The sequence below is a fragment of the Asterias rubens genome, chromosome 2 (genome assembly GCF_902459465.1).
Source record: "Asterias rubens chromosome 2, eAstRub1.3, whole genome shotgun sequence".
In the NCBI taxonomy this organism is placed as follows: Eukaryota; Metazoa; Echinodermata; class Asteroidea; order Forcipulatida; family Asteriidae; genus Asterias; species Asterias rubens.
The window spans coordinates 13,875,161-13,890,618 of record NC_047063.1 but is presented as its reverse complement, the minus strand read 5'-3'; the positions used below and the strand labels follow the sequence as shown (position 1 = coordinate 13,890,618).

General features: G+C 38.9%; 1 long non-coding RNA gene across 1 annotated transcript in view; it reads right to left on the bottom strand.

The window, feature by feature from the left end:
- Positions 1-15,458, bottom strand: part of LOC117307129 — a 48,811-nt gene that overhangs the window by 19,617 nt on the left and 13,736 nt on the right. Inside the window, exon 4 of the long non-coding RNA XR_004521032.1 lies at positions 9,686-9,795. This is a non-coding gene — a long non-coding RNA (uncharacterized LOC117307129). The remainder of the gene's footprint in view (positions 1-9,685; positions 9,796-15,458) is intronic.

Here is a 15,458-nt window from a genome sequence, read left to right as displayed (position 1 = left end):
CTAGGAATGGGAGCCTCCCCATTACCCACAGAGCAGCTCAGCCCTACCACCCATCCCCAGGAATTAGAGCCTCCCCTGTACCCACAGTGCAGCTCATCCCTACCACCCATCCCCAGGAATTAGAGCCTCCCCTTGACCCACAGAGCATGCAGCTCAGCCACCACCCATCCCCAGGAATTAGAGCCTCCCCTATACCCACAGTGCAACTCTGCCCTACCACCCATCCCCAGGAATTAGAGCCTCCCCTATACCCACAGTGCAGCTCAGCCCTACCACCCATCCCCAGGAATAAGAGCCTCCCCTTGACCCAAAGAGCAGCTCAGCCCTACCAACCATCCCCAGGAATTAGAGCCTCCCCTATACCCACAGTGCAACTCTGCCCTACCAACCATCCCCAGGAATTAGAGCCTACTCCCCTGTACCCTAGCGCAGCTCAGCCCCACCACCCATCCCCAGGAATTAGAGGCTCCCCTATACCCACAGTGCAGCTCAGCCCTACCACCCATCCCCAGGAATTAGAGCCTCCCCTCTACCCACAAAGCAGCTCAGCCCTACCACCCATCCCCAGGAATCAGAGCCTCCCCTATACCCACAGTGCAGCTCAGCCCTACCACCCATCCCCAGGAACTAGAGCCTCCCCTATACCCACAGTGCAGCTCAGCCCTACCACCTATCCCCAGGAACTAGAGCCTCCCCTATACCCACAGAGCAGCTCAGCCTTACCACCTATCCCCAGGAATTAGAGCCTCCCCTATACCCACAGTGCAGCTCAGCCCTACCACCTATCCCCAGGAATTAGAGCCTCCCCTATACCCACAGAGCAGCTCAGCCCCAACACCCATCCCCAGGAATTAGAGGCTCCCTATACCCACAGTGCAGCTCAGCCCTACCACCCATCCCCAGGAATTAGAGCCTCCCCTATACCCACAGTGCAGCTCAGCCCTACCACCCATCCCCAGGAATTAGCGCCTCCCCTATACCCACAGTGCAGCTCAGCCCTACCACCCATCCCTAGGAATTAGAGCCTCCCCTATACCCACAGAGCAGCTCAGCCCTACCACCCATCCCCAGGAATTAGAGCCTCCCCTGTACCCACAGTGCAGCTCATCCCTATAAGGCCTACCAACCATCCCCAGGGATTGGAGCCTCCCCTATACCCACAGAGCAGCTCAGCCCTACCACCCATCCCCAGGAATTAGCGCCTCCCCTATACCCACAGTGCAGCTCAGGCCTCCCACACATCCCCAGGAATCAGAGCCTCCCCTATACCCACAGAGCAGCTCAGCCCTACCACCCATCCCCAGGAATTAGAGCCTCCCCTATACCCACAGTGCAGCTCAGCCCTACCACCAATCCCCAGGAATTAGAGCCTCCCCTATACCCACAGTGCAGCCCATCCCTACCAACCATCCCCAGGGATTGGAGCCTCCCCTACCCACAGTGCAGCTCATCCCTACCAACCATCCCCAGGAATTAGAGCCTCCCCTAACCCACAGAGCAATTTTTGGTTTAAAGCCATTGGACACTTTCGGCAAACAGTATTGTCCAAAGGCCCACATTTCGTGTAGCACAACTAATATAAAAAATAACAAACCTGTGAAAATTTAGGCTCAATCGGTCATCGGAGTCGGTAGAAAATAACGGTGGAAACCCACCCTTGTTTCCGCACGTTTCGCCGTGTCATGACATGTGTTTAAAATAAATCCGTAATTCTCGACAACGAGAATTGATAATTGTTTTAATTTTTTCTCTAAAAGTAAAGCATTTCATGGAATAATATTTCAAGAGAAGCCTTTCACCATTACCTTCTGTAAACCCTGTAAGTTATTTGTAAATCTGTGAACGTTTTTTTTTCTGTGCCGAAAGTATATATATGGCTTTAAGTTTCAAGTCAGAACACCACTGCAATAAGGAGTTATGACCGTTTAAGGTTTTCATTGTTTCAGCTCATTCAACTTGAACCAGTGATACACTCTTTGTTTTATCTTTTATATGCATCTATATGTAAAAAGCAATATTTGATTTATGTTTCAAGTCAGAACATCTTGGGAATAAGAGTTATGACCATTAAGGGTTTTCATTGTTTCAACTCATTCAACTGGAACCAGTGATGATACACTCTTTGAGTTTTATATTTTCATATGTATATATGTGTAAGAAGCAATATTTGATTTAAGTCAGCACATCATTGCAATAAGAGTTATGACCATTAAGGGTTTTCATTGTTTCAGCTCATTCAACTGGAACCAGTGATACACTCTTTGAGTTTTATATTTTCATATGTATATATGTGTAAGAAACAATATTTGATTTAAGTCAGCACATCATTGCAATAAGGAATTATGACCATTTAAGGTTTTTATTGTTTTAGCTCATTCAACTGAAACCAGTGACATATAGAGATTGATTTTTGTTTAAACAAATTATTTAAAAACTTTAAGATTTAAGTTTGAGTTTGGACAGACGGATGGACAAAATCGGTATTACATTGCCTGGAAGCAGCTCGCCAAAAGAGGGCTCCGAACAAAATTTGGTTATGAATGTGACTATTAAAACTTCTTTAAAACCCTAACTCCCTTGAATGATTTACTAGGATCCTTTCCTCACTCTTAACAAAAACTCTTTTGGCAGCTTGAGCCCCTCACATTTTATTTCTGACCATGATTTTAAATATTCAAGACATGTATCAGTCACATGTGCATAAAAGCAGACCGTGACAAAGACAGTTCCCCTGTCTCCTCAATATTAATGGTGGAAATTTTCTGGAACAATAATCACCTACATTATCATGTGCACCGACTACGAAATGACTGTAAATTCATGATTGACTGCACGTACATGTACATGTATTCTTAACCTGCAAACGACACATGTTCATTAGATGTTTGAACTCTTTAAGACCCAGTTTACTTCTTGCAAATTCTAACACCGGAGTCAAGGTGGATCCAGTCTGAGTTAATTTCCTTCTGACTGGTTCAGACAGCACGAGTGAAAAATACCGGGTGATACAATGGATGAAAGTTCCTCCACAATGATGCGGTCCGAACAGAAGCAGTGACCTGGGACCTCTGTTCCTCAGACCTGATCTGTGATCATAGGCAATAATTGCAAGTTGAAAACTCTAACAGCTAAGTCAGCAGGTTACGAGAAAACACAAGATTGAGACCAGTAGAAACATTGATTATTAACAAGTATGTTTATAAGTGACGAGTCCCAGTGCTAACACACATTCATGTATAGTGTATGGGTAAAACCAAAATGAATATTTATCCCTGATGCAAATTTAACATCTATCATGTTAAATAGTTTAGCAGCAAGACAAGTTTATGGGTATAACCTGTATGAAAGTAGGTTAAAGCCAAGTCAATCCAACACGATGGCTTTAGCCCCAAGGGTATGGCCAACATCCAAATTATCCATGTCATTACAGCTCACCACACTTGAACATGTCCGCTCAATTCAGACTGGCCTAGCGTAACTGTGTGTGTGGCATGCATTCCTAAATGCTCCTCTTTACACAGCAGTCCCTTCTGACTTACACTACGAGCAATTTCTGATACTGTAACCTCACTCTCCGGTGATGGGAAAGGAAAATCCCTTTAAAGGGTCTGGGTACTTTTTGTAGTCCTGACACAAAACACAAAGTCCACAGATTTACATTAAAATGGTGGAAGAAAGCTTCCCTTAAAATATTACTTGCTGAGGTGATGTACTTTTTTGAGATATGAGTTAGTTAATGTCACAAAAATAATTTTTATCTTAGGAGACGAAAATAAAGACAACTAGACATTGAGAGTTTGTGAACAAACTCTAGGTGTTCGGTTTCCGGGAGTTAAAAGCCTGGTGTAAAAAACAAATATTGCAACTTGCTTCGTCTCAAGATTTGTAACAAACAAAAAATGTTGAAACAACACGATGACGTCATCATGACGTCTTTTCGAGTTCAAGAAGTTAACGTCCGTGACTAACAATACAACAAGTTTCACCTCAGTCAAACTTTTGGTTTGGCATACACACAGCTTTGAAACGTGCACCTTTAAAGCAATGATGACGTCATCAAGCTAAGACTCCACATATAAGTTGCTATTGTGAGGGAGATTATGTATCATACCAATTTTGAAACAATTATCAAAAACTCTACCACAGACATAGTAGAAGTATATGTTGAGATGTTTTTAATCTGCCGTTAGAGGGTGCTCTTACATGTGGTGACATAATTGGTATTATTTTTTAAAACCAGACCTTTGCCAGAGTTGTATTCTGTAATGGTAAAGCATCAAAAGGTGTATGTATCAACCCAAAAGCCATTACATGACGCCTTTTCAAAGTATATTACAGGTACTGCCGGTTTAGACAGGTCAAAAGGTCACGAGAAGGTCACCAACATATCCGTTTTTGTAAAGTACGTAAAGCCCTTCAATATGATGTATAGATTGTCAAAATAGTCTCTGTGGTTGAGGAAATATGAACTTATGTAATATTGACGGCTGTACAGAACAGACTAAGTAATCGTAAGGGAAATGTTGAAAACGCCTTGAACGAATACTATTATACGCGAAGCATTGCGCTCTATGGATGAGCACTGAAGCGTGACTCAACACGTGTTGTACGTGTAAACTCTTTACGCACGACCAATGGTGGAATATTTCAACCTCAATTTTGAACCGGAAGACAAGGTCAAAATGGGGTCATGTTTGTGAGGCGTTTACAGAGTTTTTAATGACCTTTCCGATGATGTATTGATTGTAAGAATCCATTGTGTAGATCAAGAGTTATGATTTTTTGAAATAATAAACTTTGAATTTTCATAACTCATGAATGGATGACGTCATCATGATGTAACTACACATTTTTCTTCTCGTAATGAATATCTAACTATGTGTGAAGTTTCAAGTTCATACGATCTTTGGAAAGACGTTTCTGTTAACGGACAAGGGACGTAGAGAAGAAGAAGAAGAAGAAGTATCAATAAAAATAAATATAAAAAAAAAAAGAACAAAAATAAGAGGTGTTTCGGGCTGTTGGCCCGAACACATAATAAAAGGGTAGCAACGAGTTCTTTCGCGGCCCGCCATTTAGAACAGGCAGGGTCGTTGCTGTGTGATAAAGGCCCGAGCCGTCTGCAAGGTTTTAAACGGCCGTTAAAGAATGAGTCACTACTCTTTTATTCTCATTCATAAATGCCTTTTTGGTTAAAAGGCGTAACAAAGTAAGAAGCTCTGTAAAACTTATCCTTTTCCGACGTGCTTGAGCTCTGTATGTACATGTACATGTATGACGTCCGTGTGTTGCATTGTTATGACTGAGACGCCTACTTCTGACAGTTTCCGGTTCCGTTCGTGCACGTATAGTCTTGGTGCAACACGTTCTCGTTTCCTTTCACACACAGCGAGGCCAACTCACCGACAGCGCTAGCATCGCCCGTAACAAGAAACGTCTTGCATCAAGACTAGCGCGGAGTATCCGCTCACAACTGGTTATAAACACCGATCATTATGAAAGGTTTTTAAAACACGTGACACGAGCTTCACCAATAGGAATAGTGAAACTGTCTGAGGTATTTATGAATATTGTATCATGTACAACATATTTACCAGTACCGGTATTTAATTACAAGTACTGGATTACTAGGCCTACAGCCGATTTCACGAAACGCTAGGATTAATCCTATCTCGAATAGCAAGTAACCCGTCCTAACTTAGGATGAGTTCAATGTGTCCTAACGTTTAAGGATACAGAAATTAACTCGTCCTAAGTCCTAGGATTCATCCTAAGTTAGGATGAGTTTGGTGAAATCAATGGCAGAGGGCAACTAGTGTCTTGGTCCCGACTATTGATTGCTTAGTCGAGTTACGACTACTCAGTTAATCGTGCTGCCACAACTACAACAAAAATAGTTGCGACTACCTGTCGTATGAATAAAAACATCCCTTTAACGATGACAGTATCTCAGCAGGAGTTGAAGAGTACACATACATGCAGCTATCCAAGAAGGAATGAAAAAGGCATGTTTAATGCATGTTATTGGTTCAGCTGCAGCGGATCGATGGGTTCCCCCCAAGCTAGAAACATATCAAGCATAAGACACTACCCCCCCCCCCCCCATCTCTTTCAACACCTCATCATCCAAAGTGATCTCACAATAGCGGCTCCATCATGTAATATCTACATTCATCCAACACGTCCTGCTATTGAAATGCACCACTCTATTTAGCCATGGGTAATTTTAGTCAACTCTCTTTCACTTCTCCTTGGTGTTTTATTTTTTTCTCTGGGATTAAATTTTTGATTTTTTTTCTTCTTTTTCTTTTCTCCTTCTTCTTCAAGGCAGAGTACATGATATGCATGTATACCCTTCCTAATACTCAAAACAATTATGACCATAAAAATCGACTTGGTAAAGAGCACAGGAGAGTTGTTGATATTATAAAACATTGCTAACGAAACCCTTTAAAGTAATGTAGTTCATTAGAGAAAAAGGTAATTTTTCGCCAACAAAACTTAATCTGAAGGCAACTTAAAGCACACATTTCTATGCAACAATGGTATTTTCCTGCAACTTTGATGCGCAATTGAGTCTAATTGTCCCGTTTTGTAACGTACAGTATGCATAATATCACGAAAATAAGTTGTGCTTGCTAAAGTAATTTTTGTCTTTAGAGACGAAAATTATTTTCATGACTTGTTTTACAAATTTCTCAAAAACTACAGCACCTCAGCAAGTAATATTTTAAGGGATGCTTTCTACTATCATTGTTTTCAAACAACATGTATGTACATGTTAGTTCAATGTAAATTTGTGGACATTGTGATTGCGTCCTATAAAAAGTAACCAGCCCAACTGGGTAGTTGTCAAAGACCAGTATTCTCACTTGGTGAGTCTGTGAAAATTTTGACTCAATTGGTCTTTGAAGTTGAAAAAAAATAATGATAGAAAAACACCCTTATGGCACAAACTTGTGTGCTTTCAGGTGCCTTATAGGAGCACGTTGCCTTGGATAGGTCGACTTGGTCTTTGAAAAGCGTTTGTAACAGTTTTTTATAAAATACATATGATTAGAAAGAAATTTTTTAAAAGTGGAATATAATGATCCACACAAGTATCACTTGAAATTGCGTGGGTTTCCTTTTACCTCGTCGCCTAACACGGTCAGCCAGTTATGGGAGTCAAATTTTTGACTCCCATAAATGGCCACCGTGTTAGTTCGCAAAGTAAAAGGAAAACCACTCAATTTCGAGGCATATTTGTATTGATCATTGTATTCTACTTTTAAAACATCTTTCTAACCATATATGCATTCTGTAACAAACGGTTACAAACGCTTTTCAAAGACCAACTCGACCGATCCAAGGCAACGTGTTCCTTTAAAGTCTAAAAGTCATTTGAGTGAGAAATTACCTTTATTATATGATATGGGAAAGGTTTGCAGTACACCATGTAATGACATTACATTACATGGTGTTACCGCAAACCTTTCCATATCGTATTTCCACCATGGAAAGTTTCAAATCCTACTGAGAAATTACCTATTTCTCAAAAACAGATTACTTCAGAGGGAGCCATTTTTCACAATGTTTTACACTATCAACATCAAAAGCTCTCCATTGCCCTCGTTACCAAATAAGTTTTTATGCTAAACATTTTGTTGAGTAATTTCCAATAGTGTCCAGTGCCTTTAATCTGTAGAGACAAACAAATAGCGATGGCTATCTTAAGATAATAAAATTCACATGGTCATAGATTACAAGGTTAAAACATCACACACTGTATCAGTCCTTAATGATGAGACAGTGAACACCTTGAAGACTCCAGGCTGTGTGAAGAAGAGGAAAACCACACCTTGTCCTGGAGGGTCTCCTATCTATCACCTTTATTGAATTTCATTTGACAGAGAGGATTGATCAAGCAAGCCTCAAAGCTGCAGGATCTTGACTGGCATGAATGGTTTTATAATTTCAATTTTCAGGGAACATAATATTGTTCCTTGTAAATGGGCGAGGGGGGGGGGGTGGGGGTTGTCAGAGGGCTTTTAAAGACAAAGTTATGAATTGTTATCTATCGCGGGGGAAACTGTTGCTTTAAATCTATTATTATTAATATTATTATTATTTATTCGGCCATTTCATAAAGAAAAATAACAATACATGTAAATTGCAAATAAGATTATAGTAATAGGAAACCAAAATAAAAAAATATGTTGAACAGGGCCCAATTTCATAGAGCTGCTAAGCACAAAAATTTGCTTAGCATGAAATTTCTGCCTCGATAAAAACAGGATTACAAACAAAATTTCCACATGATTTTCAGGATGAGCAAACATCAGCTGAATACCAGTAACAAGCAATATGCAACAAATGGAACATTTTGTTGGTAAACCTGTATTTCTCAACGAAGAAATTTCATGCTTAGCAAATTGTTGTGCTTAGCAGCTCTATGAAATTGGGCCCTGGACTACATAAAGTAATACATGCTAAATACTGGCAACTAAAGCACTGGTCCTGAATGATCATGACTGACATAAGGTTTGGATACAACAAGAAACATGAGAGTAGGGTAGATTGGGAAAGGACATCAACAAAAGGGTGGGAGAGGGAAGAGCAGGGAACTAGGGACAGAGACAACCCATTTCAAGCTAGCCAGGATTAACAAAAGAGTGCTTAAACCCTGTGACCCTAAAGTCTGTCAATCCAAACTTGAGATGGGAACACAGTCTACCCGCAGGTCACTAATGTCCTTTGTGATTTATCTGCAGAGTATGCATCGTTTTTCGTGCGTGACCTCTGTGTGAATATTAACTAGTCAAAAGGGCTTCTGGAATTCGGTCATTTTCAGCCTTTTCTGAAAAGTCTCAACCAAAATAATGTACCAGTTAATTGAAACGAAGAGCATATCTGTCGTTATGTATAAAAAAAATCAGTGCAACTCAAATTTGAAAAAGAGAAATTTGTACGTAAAAAATGGCTTCAAAAACAGAGAAAACAAGTCGCAAAAACACGGCAAATTTTCCCGTTATGAATGTCGGCAACAGTCCCCAATTAGTATGTATGGATAGATTATTTCATATTCTACCTGGAAATGTTAAAAGCGAGACCGGATCAGTCCTAGTCCAGTCAGGATACAGTGATTTCCACCGTTAATCCAAAACTCCCATTACGTAAAAATCAACTACTAGACAGCATGGTTTTCCTGCACGGGTGATTGGCTGACGATGACATCATCGACGAATATGGCAGCAAGCTGTTTTTCGTTGGTATGGTAAAAGCGCCTGTCTAAACTATGAGCTGAATGAGGATCAGCTCATTCATCCCATGGTATAGACGGGCTCTTTTGTTATTGCTAACGCTGCCTGTGTGGTCGGGGCACCATACCAACAAAAAACAGCATCTGAAAGCACACAACTTCGTGTGACAAGGGTGTTTTTTTTTTTATTCATATCTCGCAACTTCGACGACCAATTGAGCTAAAATTTCCACAAGTTTGTTATTTTATGCATAGATGTTGAGATACACCAAGTGAGGCGACTGGTCTTTGACAATTACCAATAGTGTCCACTGCCTTTAAGGCCCAGGTATAATGTTGAAGCACCATAAGCATCACAGCATGATGGACATGAGTGCTGTATAAGAAGCCATTATTGTTACTCTTATTATTATTATTAATATTTCTCATCCTTGTAATACTCACAGAGTTCAGACTATGTTGACGTCTGATGCATGTATGTAGCAAAACTTGATGTGGTTATACTCTAGGCAGCAGTGGAGACAACCATTCATAACATCACATGCTGGTACTGCCTGCATATAGAGAGGGAAAACAATAGAGACATCAGTTACACACAGAGGAAAGATTATACAACTTGTGTAAAATATTACCTGTTTTAGATGTAGTGGGCGAACACCATAACTATTAGGTAAAACTTTACCCAACAGGCGTTGGGTAATATCTTGCTTAATAGCTGTGTAAAAGTTTACATAAATATTGGGTAGTTTTCTTTACTGAATTGTTGGGTAAACCCACTCATGTAAAATATTACTTAATTGTGACGTAAGACTTTACCGCTTTACAATGTAAATAGTTGTGTAAAACTTTACATCAATATTGGGTATTTTTTTTTACTGAATTGCTGGGTATAAATCCACTCATGTAAAATAATTACCTAATTTTGAAGTATAGATTTTACCGATTTTTAATGTAAACTGTGTGCCTTTAAAACTGGTAATAATATACACAATGCTTGTGTTGAATACTAGCAAAGTGTTATTTCATGGAGTTTAGGGCTGTAATAAATGGACACATCGTAAATACTGAGACTTGGCGACTACAACATGAATTTCAAGATAACAACTTTTTAATAAAAATTTAATGGTAATAACATTAACAATCCAAAACATCACATGTGCAAAATGGGGTTTTCTGTATGTTTCATAATCAGTCAACAATTTCAGTGAATTTAAAAAATTACAAAAAATCTACCTAATTGGCAAGGTCAGAATAAATACTTCCAGGCTAACACAGTTTAAACTGTAAGGTTGTTCCATAAATCAAAACTATCACAACTATCACATCTCTTATGATTTTGATACTTTATTACTTTGTGCAAGAACTTCTTTAACTACAATGCTTCTGGAATGGTCAAATTACATTAATTGGCAAGGTCAGAATAAATACTTCCAGGCTAACACAGCTTAAAGAAGAACTCCAAGGTCAAATTCAATTTTGGGTTTGAACAATTTGTATGGGGAATTATTGGTTTATCCTAATTGTCGCTAAGCAATCAAAACGGCGTTGAATTTGACATTTTGACAAATTTGACAAAAACTGGAAGGGTATTGAATACAAATTTGAATTTGACCTTTGAGTTCCTATTTAAACTGTAAGGTTGTTCCATAAATCCAAACTATCACAACTATCACATCTCTTATGATTTTGATACGTATTTGCAAACATTTTGTGCCAGAACTTTCACTGCACCACCCGAGTTTCTGAAAACCAATTTTTCAAGATTCTTGCAGTAAACAACTGGAATCGCAGTTCAATTTTTAACAGATAGCTTAATATTTATGCACAATTTTTTACCCTTTTGGTAATGTTTGTATAAAAGTACAAGCTCCCATTGGGAACAATAATCAGCTCTCGAATATTTTTTTGTAAGGATAAAATGGACACAATAGCTTTTCAAGGCTTTTATCTGGCTCAATGCTCATACTAATTAAATGCGAAGGCGTTAGTTTTCAACAATATCATCATTAATGATGAATAAATACAGTTTCCTTTGTGCTTACTAATTAGTATGAGCTAAATTATTTCATCGAAGCTAATGACGATGAAATAATTTAGCTCATACCAATTAGTAAACACAAAGGAAACTGTATTTATTCATCATTAAAATTGATATTGTCGAAAACTAACGCCTTCGCATTTAATTAGTTTGAGCATTGAGTCAGATTAAAGCCTTGAAAAGCTATTGTGTCCATTTTATCCTTACAAAAAAATATTCGAGAGCCGATTATTGTTCCCAATGGGAGCTTGTACTTTTATACAAACATTACCGAAAGGGTAACAAATTGTGCATACATATTAAGCTATCTTTTAAAAATTGAACTACGATTCCAGTTATTTACTGCAAGAATCTTGAAAAATTGGTTTTCAGAAACTCGGGCGGTGCAGGGACTAGAGGGTTAACTACAATGCTTCTGGAATGGTCAAATTACATTAATTGGCAAGGTCAGAATAAATACTTCCAGGCTAACACAGCTTAAAGAAGAACTCCAAGGTAAAAATTCAATTTTGGGTTTGAACAATTTGTATGGGGAATTATTGGTTTATCCTCATTGTCGCTAAGCAATCAAAACGGCGTTGAATTTGACATTTTGACAAATTTGACAAAACTGGAAGGGTGTTGAATACAAATTTGAATTTGACCTTTGAGTTCCTATTTAAACTGTAAGGTTGTTCCATAAATCCAAACTATCACAACTATCACATCTCTTATGATTTTGATACGTATTTGCAAACATTTTGTGCAAGAACTTCTTTAACTACAATGCTTATGGAATGGTCAACATTAATCAGATGCATCATGAGATGAACAGTAAGCCCTGAACTCTCGAATAGTGCTGCTCTTCACACTGCCTTTGAGTTCAAACACAACCAATTCAATGAACTCCCAAACGCCAGAACACTTCTCCTGGTAGCTCAAGTCGAAGACAATGTGTTTTGAAACACACATCCAGTGCTTTCACAAGGGATGACTGTTCAAATGCATTTGCTCAAAAATTACGAACACTTGCTGTGGAGCCAGTGCAGACCCACCTAGTATCAGCATGGTTGCGATCTGGTGTCCCTGTTGTTGTCTTTCAAATACTGGTCCAAACTTGTGTTTTCCTGCATAAAGGGGAATAATATTAAACACAATAGGTTAAATTTCAATGGGGGTGCAGTACAAATTGTATGACACGTGTATATTGTCTGTAATGAACTTAAAGTATTGTAATATTACAATTAAACCAATTTTGCTGTAAAATAATGATTTAATATGATTGTCTTAAGGATGGGGTACACACAATGTCAGATTAAATCATTATTTTATATCAATAGTGGTTTAATTATCATATTACAACACTTATAGATCAATAGAGACAACGTTCCAGTACTGCAATGTATGTGGAATACAATTTGTACATGATGTACATGCACATAAATTTAAAAAAGTACAAATACAAATTGAAATAAAATAAAATAAATAAACAAATACATAGGGGCTTAAAAAATAAACAAATCAACAAAAGGTTCAATGATGGAGACTTGCAGCTCTGCAATAAGGTGATAGGATCCCAGGAGGAGAGATAATTTTGGTGCTATATATGCAATCCCACATAACAGTAGGCTACCTGAAAACTTTGATTTTTTTTTATCTTTATCTGATTTTTCTTTTTGTTCTTTTTCTTTCGTCCTTTTTTTTTTGTGTGGGGGGGGGGGGTGAGATTTCTTGAATAATTCCTTTAACAGGTTAAAATAAACAAAGGGAAGATGTGTTTGTGCGATTCCCCTCTCCCAGAATTTGCATTTTAAGTCAGTTGTATCATTTGTCAGTATCCTGTAAAGACAAAATGTTGAAAAGTTATTTGATTGTTCTTCTGAACAAATGAGAGATTAAAGTTAGCCCAATCATTGGCCTGATGCACCGTGGCTGTATGCAGTGGTGGTGCTTTAACACAGTGGCGATGTACATGTGTACAATGGTCTTCAACGATGCATGCTGTACGTGTACTATGTGCACAATACGGGGACCATTGATCAGACCTACGTATGTATTTGTGATATTCAAGTCACTGTTCAAAAGTGTTGTCAGTCAAAATATGACGTTCAACTGTCCCTTTATCTGTGCTAACTCGTGCTAACGAGTCGTGTATAGTCTATCACTACAGATAATAACATCAATACAGAAATCTGTTATAGTACTTACCTTCAAACGTCTCAACTAAATGAGGGAAGTTCCACTCAAGAAGTTTTTTCCTTCATGAGATCCATTTCGTTACGTTGTGTGTGGTTACACTGTGGTACTGCAGAGCGCGACCCCAGCAGACAAGTCACACGCTGCGTATTTTGCACAATACTTGAGTAAAATATCGTGGTTTACTAAACACCATGTAAACTTTTACAACCAGTTCAGTAAAATTTGCATAATATGTGTTTAAAGTTGCTAAGTTATGTAAACTATTAGTTTTACTAACTATTTGAGTAGTTTTTTATTTACACAAACATTTTGTTTAAATTTTTCATTAATTTTTACTTATGTTAAGTATTTTTTTACTTAACACATTTAACATAACTTTTTTTTACCATTCTTTTTCTGAGTGTAGTTGTCCACAAAATAACTATCATCGAACAATTACAAGGTTTGCATGTTGTGTCTGAGAGGCTTGGTTTAGTCATGCTGGGGTATTCCTGATCAGCAGAGTGTGGATTTGAGTCCTGGTCTTGAAACTTGAAGACAATTAACCATTATTCATAAATACCCCGGACAGTTTTGCTATTCCTATTGGTGGAGACCAGCTGGAGCTGTTAATAACCGGTTTGTTTTCGGATTGGTTTGAGCGGGTGAGACCACAACCTCGTTCGCAGGAGTGATTGATCTTGCCGCGCCCTTCATTTTAGCAGGGTGCGGGCACCACATGACGTGAAAACAACATGGTGGCACTCAAAACAACAATGGCGGCTCCCATGAGATTTAAGCGCTAGAAATTGTAGTATACATGTAGATGAAAGTCTGACAATGTTATTACATATGAATGTATCATTGCAACCTTTTGCCAATAAAAACACGAAGCAAAGAAAAATTGCGTACAAGGTTTTGCCTTCATTCAACGACAAACACACCAATTAATTAAATCTGTAAAAAAATAATAACATCAGTGTGAAATCCAGGGGTATAAATGGATACCTGCGGGGTAGAGGTTGATATTGCGTTTGAACAAGCCTTCCGAGCTCCCAAACAGCATGGGGCTGCCTCCCCAGGGAGTTAAGCAAGGAATGCTATCGGTCCAAATGAAGAGGGCACTAATGTAAAGCACATTTATAATTTATTGTAAAATGCATCCAATTTGGCAAGCTGCAATTCTTCTTTGTCCACTTTGCACAGTACCGGGAACACTGAAAGCACTGATGAGTACACAATTCTTATCGGTAGACCAAAATGAAATTCTTTATCTTCAATGCAATTATTACAATGCGCTGCAATGCGCTGCACTGAATCATTTCTACACTTCACTCTAATATTGACGTGAGCAGAGTTAACACAAGAAATTTTTACAACAAACAAATGTATACGTAGGAGTAGAGGAAATTAAAAACTCTATGTGTAAAGAACAACATCGTCCCAACTAGGCCTAGACCATGTAAACAGTGACATCACACGCCACAGAGCCTGGAGTCCAATATAATAATAATAGCCGATATTTATAAAGCGCTTTATACACCCGAAGGGCATCTCAAAGCGCGGAACCATACAGCATTTTATGCAAGGTAATAGACTAACTTAGTTTGGATTGTGAGATCCACTCCTTTTACATAGCACCATGGTTTACAAGGTGCTGTGGCGCAATATGCGGCCAATCCAGCCAGGAACACCGGGGCGAACCCCTTCTCCTTTCGATAAGTGCACTGGTTTTTGTTATGTGCGTCACACAACACACGGGTCCAACGGCTTAACGTCCCATCTGAAGGATGAAGCAATGGTTAATTGTCTTGCTGAAGGATACAAGTGTCATGGCTGGGGATTCGAACCCACACTATGCTGATCAGAAACACCAGAGTTTAAATTCGGTGCTCTTAACCACTCGGGCAAGACCTCCTGCAGGCAAACCTGGAGATTGCACTGCCTCTTTTTTAATAATCTTGTTTATAAATGAAGACAATGGGCACATCTCACAGCTTGTACAGCTATTATTTTTACAAC